The sequence below is a fragment of the Odocoileus virginianus genome, chromosome Y, assembly GCF_023699985.2.
Source record: "Odocoileus virginianus isolate 20LAN1187 ecotype Illinois chromosome Y, Ovbor_1.2, whole genome shotgun sequence".
Lineage (NCBI taxonomy): Eukaryota > Metazoa > Chordata > Mammalia > Artiodactyla > Cervidae > Odocoileus > Odocoileus virginianus.
The window spans coordinates 2,306,173-2,313,970 of record NC_069709.1 but is presented as its reverse complement, the minus strand read 5'-3'; positions in this window follow the sequence as shown (position 1 = coordinate 2,313,970).

Sequence of the window (7,798 nt, the reverse complement as noted above, 5' to 3'; positions counted from 1 at the left end):
GGACACGACTGACTGACTAACACACACAGTTACTCTCTAAGCGATCAGCTTTAAATGGTGTCCATGAACAGACCGAGACAGCAGTACAGAAATTCCTGGATTTCAGCATCTTTACTCCTGATATTATTAGCAGTTTTGTCCAGTGCAAGGGCAGGGGGCGTGGTCTGAGATGTAGACAGATCTCGAGTGCCTTCGTGATTTGTGTCAGGGTTCAAATAGCTTCCTACCTGCTGCAATCATTATCAGGCAATAAGGTTCACTAGAACAAGATGAAAGATGCATTCAACATGAGTCAGCATGGCCTGAACCTCAGCATGGAAACTCTGCAGTCCACTGAGAAGTCCTTTCGGCCACAGGGACCAATGTTGAGTTCAGGACACCAGGGGCCAAGCAGCGATGCTGAGCAGGGCTGGTCCCAGGGCCACAGAGATGAAGCTAGTCCAGAAAGAGTAGAGGTTAAACAAACAGAAATAGTGCCAAGTCAAGATGACCTCAGAAAAGGAGACTTATGCTTTTCTTTAAAGGCAAGGTTCCTAGCAGCTAGATGCTTGTAAATATCACCCACCAAAGTACATTTTTATCTCAGTGTCACTTGGAGTTAGCATCAGAAAGACGGACTGTGCTGTACTGTGCAAACATTTTTTTTTTTTATTTCTAGCTCTCTGCAGAGAATGTCATGTTTACTCTTAGTTGTCTAATAAAAGTTCCATTTGAACCCTGCCAGTCTCATCTGCCACCAACGCATTGGGATCCAGAAAGTGTCCAGAGACAGGGGGACTGAATTCACCTCACTTCCAAGGCGAACACTGGCCTTGTGAGGTGTCACGGCCTTCCCTTAGTTGGCGGCCGAAAGAGGACTTGAAGAGAAATTAGATAGTGGTTCTGTAGCAAGGAACAAGAGAGACGGTGTTATGTTATTTAATAAGGTGAAGATAAAGAAGGCTAAGCGCCAAAGAATTGGTGCTTTTGAACTGTGGTGCTGGAGAAGACTATTGAGCGTCCCTTGGACTGCAAGGAGATCCAGCCAGTCCATCCTAAAGGAAATCAGTTGTGACTGTTCATTGGAAGGACTGATGCTGAAGCGACTGATGCAAAGAACGGACTCATTGGAAAAGATCCTGATGCTGGGAAAGACTGAAGGTTAGAGGAGAAGGGGACGACAGAGGATGAGATGGTTGGATGGCATCACCGACTCGGTGGACGTGAGTTTCAGCAAGCTCCGGGAGTTGGCGATGGACAGGGAAGCCTGCGTGCTGCAGTCCATGGGGTCGCGAAGAGTCAGACAGGACTCAGCAACTGGATGTAACAACACGATATAACGTGACTTCAAATGTAGGCCGTCAGGCTCCATCCTAGGGAACAGTATTCGGAATGAAACACGTATGACCAGGTTACACTGTGTGCAGGTTGGAAGACACCTGGAAGACTCAGTCCCTCACTGGGGTGAGGCCCTAGACACAGTTGAACACGTTTGAGAGAGACTGGCTCCATGGTGGGTTGGAGCAAGCTCACGGCGGTGATATTGAGGAACCTGAGAAGCTTGACCTTCAAGAAGAAACAGCCTATGATGGCTTGATGCCATACGTGAAGAACCATCATGGCAACTATACAGCTTAATGAGGTGGACAATACATTGTCCACCAGGCTTCCAGGTAACGGAAGGAAAAGAGATGGGTCTGGGGTCCCCAAGACCACCCTATGTTCAAAGATCCACGAGAAGAACTCACAAGACTCAGGAGTCGTCATACTCACGGTTACTGTTTTTCTTCACAGTGAAAAGACAGAAAGCAAAATCAGCAGAGGGAGAAAATGCATGGGGCCAACTCTCAGGGACCCCAGGCTCATGTTTCTAGGGCGGGGAGCAGCGTGGGGTGCAGTCAGTTCCTCCAGCCTTGGGTCGTCATCACCTGAGCAAGGCTGTCTACCAGGGAAGCCCGCTCGCGTCTTGGAACCCGGGGTTTTCATCACGAGTCAGTCCCGTAGGTTCCTGAAGCCCATGTGTCTGGGTGTGGTTTCGAAACCTCCTTTGCAGGAGAGCAAATATTCACTGGAAATCCTAGGAGCTACCAAAACGGGGGATTTTTGGAAATAGGCAACCCAGCCCTGCTGGCATAACCATTTCCTGGGCCGGGGGTCAGGCTGGTGTGTCCGCGACAGGGTCTCTGTAAACAGTGACTCCCCATTTTGTTGCTTTCGTTGTTCAATTGCTCAGTCATGTCCGACTCTTTGTGACCCCATGGACTGTAGCACGCCAGGCCTCCCTGTCCATCACCAACTCCCGGAGTTTACCCAGACTCATGTCCACTGAGTCAGTGATGCCGTCCAACCATCTCATCCTCTGTCGTCCCCTTCTCTTCCCGCCTTCAATCTTTCCCAGCATCGGGGTCTTCCTTAAACACCCCATGTTCCCCTTGGCAGGCACCAGTCTCTTCTCCATGTCCCTAATTCTGACAAACTCTATTTTTTTTCCGCCATCGTAGGGGTTGATTCTTTCTAGGATTTCTCTCTTTTTGGCTGTGCTTGGGTCTTTGCTGATACACGTGGGCTACTCTCTAGCTGCAGTGTGTGGGCTTCTCATTGCAGTGGCTTTTCTCATTTTGGAACACAGGCTTCAGGGTGTGGAGGATCAGTATTTGCTCTACGCTTTGAGCTCAGTAGTTGTGACATATGTGCTTGGCAACCCCTAGGCATGTGGAATCTTCCTGGATTAGGGATCAAACTTGTGTTCCCTGCATTGGCAGGTGGATTCTGAATCCCTGGACCACCAGGGAAGCCCTGACAAACTCTATCCATTTAAGCAAATTGCGTGGATTGGAGCTTAACCTGAGAACTGCGGTGTACCTCGCAAGGAATAACTCCGTATGGTTTGACCAGGGATGCAACCCAGGTCTCCTGCATTACAGGCAGAATCCTTCATGTCTGAACCACCCAGGAAGCCCCGTAACATATACCCAGCAAGCCAGTGGGATGAAATAGATGCTTTGTGAACGTTCGTTTCCTTCTCGTCTGGGTTGGGGAAGGTTGGACACCTCATTAGTCATGAGAGTTAAATCCTATTTCTCTATTTGGCAGCTGTTTTTAAACTTCACCATGCACAAAAATGAACTGTGGATATTGACAATATACAGATTAGGATGGTTTTGGAGATGCGATGGGCCTGAGATTCTGAATGTTTACCCATCTTAGGGATGGGATGATGTTGGTGCCACAGGGCCTTGGACCATGGGTCCAATAAAGAGAGGCTCTAACAGCCTAGAGTCTTGCCAGTTGTAGCAGTGTCATGTCCTGGAAGAAAAAGAGATTATTTATTGTAGGCTCTTCGCGTTTCCACCCTCAACCACCCTCCTCCTTCCCATCCACTCCTCAGTCTGGTGGAATCTCCAGAGAAGAGAAGGGAATGAATACTCATGTAACATCTATATCCCCATCGGTTCACTGGGGGCCTTTTATAAACCACGCCAGTTATTCTCTGCAGGTTCCACTAAGGTACTTTATGTCGAGCTCAACTGAAGGTGAGTAATTTACTTACATTAAGATGGTACAGAACAGTTCTTTGCAAATACCCCTCATCAAGGAGTTACCTGGCTTTCCAGTTAAAAGTGTCCATTCTTTTGTGTCCATTCTGAGTCCCTGCTGCACTGTGGTTTGGCTGTGACGTGACACTCAGGAATTCCAGGCTCTGTGTTTTTTCTTTTTTTAATTTATCTATTTTTTGATTGAAGGATAATTGCTTTACAGACTTCTGTTGCTGTCCATGAAACCTCACCATGAATCAGCCACAGGTACACATGTATCCCCTCCCATCCCTGACAGCTCAGCTGCTAAAGAATCCACCTGCGATGCAGGAGACCCTGGTTCTATTCCTGGGTCGGGAAGATCCGCTGGAGAAGGGATAGGCTACCCACTCCAAGCTTCCCCTGTGGCTCAGCTAGTAAAGAATCTGCCTGCAGTGCGGGAGACCTGGGTTCAATCCCTGGGTCGGGAAGATCCCCTGAAGAAGGGAAAGGCTACCCACTCCAGTATTGTGGCCTGGAGAATTCCATGGACTGTATGGGGTCACAAAGAGTTGGACACAACTGAGCAACTTTCATTCACCCATCTCTTTCCCATCCCACCCCTCTAGGCTGATACAGAGCCCCTTGTTTGAGTTTCCTGAGACATAGAGCAAATTCCCGTTGGCTGTCTATTTTACACATGGCCGTACATTTTTCTCTTACAGGGAGAGCTTTGTGTCACTGGATTTGCATGCCACAGACTCTCAGATTTCTCTGTGTAGGAGTTTAGGTGCCCCAGTGGCTCCGCAGTAAAGAATCCACCTGAAATGCAGAAAACTCAGGTTCAATCCCTGGGTTGCAAGATCCCCTGCAGAAGGCAATGGCAACCCACTGCAGTGTTCTTGCCTGGAGAATCCCACGGACAGAGGAGCCTGGCAGGCTTACAGTCCATGGGGGTCACAAATGGTCGGATCGGACACAACAGAAGTGACTTAGAACACACACAGTGAGGACGGAAGGGAAGGCGTGGAGGTTGTTTAGAAGATGTGCTTGAATAGCAGGCACCCAGTTTTGGATGGCTGAGACTGTGGTTTGTCTGGGTGACGCTGGGGGACTTGATGGAGGCTGGGCATTCTCCTAAGTCACTCCTCAGCGCAGCCTCTGGAAGAGGAACCTCTGGAAGTTGTGAACCTCTTCAGAAGGAGCGTGGGGGAAATTCCCAGTGGTTAAGCCACCTCGCTTCCACGGCAGGGGGCCCAGCTCTGATTCCTGGTCAGAAAACTAAGTTCCTACATGCCAGAAGGGGTGGCTGAAGAAAACAATGGCAAAACAAATTATTATTATTATTTTAGGAAAAGCAATAAGCGCTCCTCGTCATTTGCATTAGTTTTGAAACTCTGTGTTTCACTGTCTTGTCAGTTGCAGCAGTAATGCCAGCGCTCCCTCGAAGGAGGATTTTTTTTCACTTCTTTTATGTTTGTATTGGAGCGTAATTGCTTCACAGTGTTGTGTTTCTTTCTGCTGTAGGACAATATGAATCAGCTCTAAGTATACACATGTCCCCTCCGTCTTGAGCCCCCCTCCCACCGCCGATCCCACCCTCTTTGTCATCACAGAGCACCGAAGCGATCTCCGTGGTTTATAATAGCAGCTTCCCACTAACTATCTAGTTTACACATGGGACTGCATATATGTCAGTCTGCTGTCTGAATCCCTGCCACCCTACCCTTCCCACCCTGTGTCCCACAGGCCTGTTCTCTATGGCTGAGTCACTATTCCTGTCCGGGAACAAATGGGACCTAATTAAACTTTAAAGTTTTTGGCACAGCAAAGGCAACCGTAAATAAGACAAAAGGACAGCTCTCAGGATGGGAGAAAATAGTTGCAAGCAAAGAATCAGACAAAGGATGGATCTCCTAAATATACAAACAGCTCATGCAGCTAAATTATAAAAGTAAATAAATAAAACACAACGCAATAAAGCAAACAGGTGTAAGCAGGATTTGATCCTCACAGAGCTCAAGGGAGATGCCCAGGTAATATGTGAGATTCGTTCTCTTATACCTGAATTGAGTTGGGAGTTTCTCAATCCTCCCTGCTGTATTACTCGTCAAAAATGATCCAGAGAGGTTTTAATTGTGAACTTGGGAAGAGAAAGATTGAAGGCGGGAGGAGAAGGGGGCGACAGAGGATGAGATGGTTGGATGGCATCACCGACTCGATAGACAGGAGTTTGAGTAAACTCCGGGAGCTGGTGATGGGCAGGGAAGCCTGGCGTGCTGCAGTCCATGGGATCACAAAGAATCGGACACGACTGAGCGACTGAACTGACCAAAGGGAGAATGAAATCCTGGCCCCACGACCACATGGACCTTCCCCTGACTGTGATCTAGGCTAGCCGTCACAATGAAGCCGAGGAAGCACTTCTCAAGCCACGCAAACCTGCATAGAAAACACCTGTCTGGACGTCTGGTCTCAGGGACCTGGCCCACGCCCACAGGGACACCTGGGCTCTGCATCCTGAGATGGAAGGGACCTTAAGCCCCCATCGCAGCCCTTCCTCTGCTCGGGGGGGTCGAGGAGACTGAGATAGGAGAGCTTTGACGGTGGCATCGGGGACAGCATTAGGACTGCAAACCCGGCTCCCCAGCTCCCAGATGATGGTGATGGTCAGGACACCACCTGCTCCCCTCCAGTTAGGAGCCCATCAGCTGCTTCCACACCTGTCCGCCCTGCAGGAAGCTGACTCGAGGGTCGATAACACGCGTTCGTATTGACTGGAGGGAAAGTCAGGCTCCCAGAAGGGTCGATGCTAGCGATCTTTCCCTTGACGTATTTATTAATAATGCAGGCTGTGGGGGAAAATAGGCTGCCTTCTGCAATGGAGGTTAGAGGCAGCGTGTCATACACTGGCAAGAACACTGATTAAAACCAGGACTCAGAATGTTAGGTGGTGACATTAAATTCGTGCTATAGATACACTTTTGCTGTTGTTTGGTTGCCCAGTCGTGTCTGACTCTTTGTGACCCCATGGACTGCAGCACATCAGGCTTCCCTGTCCATCACCATCTCCTGGAGCTTGCTAAACTCAGGTCCATTGAGTCGGCGATGCCATCCAACCGTCTCATCCTCTGTCATCACCTTCTCCTCCTGACTCAGATATACATATATATTACTTTTCATATTATTTTCCATTATGGTTTATCACAGGCTCTTGAATATAGTCTTTTGCTTTCTACAGTAGATGCCTGTCGTTTATCCATTCTATGTATAATGGTTTTGCATCCGTTAATCGCAAGCTCCCAATCCATCTCTCCCATACCTGTCCCCTTTGGCGACTACAAGTCTCTTTTCTGTGTCTGTGAGTCTGTTTTGTAGATGAATTCACTTGTATTTTATTTTAGAATCCATGTAGAAGTGATATCTTGTGGAATTTGTCTTTCTCTTTCTGACTTACTTCACTCAGTACGACCATCTCGAGGTCCATCCATGTTGTGGCAAATGGCATCGTTTCATTGTTTTTTATGGCTGAGTAATATTCCACTGTATGTATGCACCATAACTTCTTTAGTCACTTATCTGTCAATGGACTTTTAGGTTGCTCCCATGTCTTGGCTGATCTGAACAGTGCTGCAGTGAGCGCTGGGATGCATGTAAAATTTCAAGTGATAGTTTTGCCTGGGTATTCACCCAGGAGTGAGGTTGCAGGCTCATCTGGTAGCTCCATTTTTCAGGTTTTTTAGGCACCTCCCTACTGTTTTCCATAGTGGCTGCATATGGTGGGGATGTTTTAATTGTCTTGAAAAATGATGCCGAACATCCTCTGTCCAAATGAACATCTCCTCCTGAAGTAGTTATCGTTTAAGGCCACTTACTTATTCCAGTGTATGGACAGAGGAGTGTGGCGGGCTGCAGTCCATGGGGTCTCAAAGCATCAGACTTGACTGAGACACTGACACATACTTATTCCAGTGGTGTTCACGCTACTTAAATTATTCTGCTAAAGGCCTGTTTCACAGCCAGAGACATTGTCTTTACATATGAACAGTGGACTTTTCCATGGACCTAGGTTGATGTTTGTGAACACACACAGCAGGTAGAGGATGTCCATAGTCAATGATCCACTGCACATACGTTCTCCTCTATATCTGGTGCAAAGAAGAGGAAAGGGGCGGCTAAGGGAAACGCTCCCCACTCCGGTATTCTGGCCTGGAGGATCCCATGCACTGTACAGTCCATAGGGTCGCAAAGAGTCGGACACGACTGAGCGAGTTTCACTTTAGACGTGGCGTCACGTCCAGACG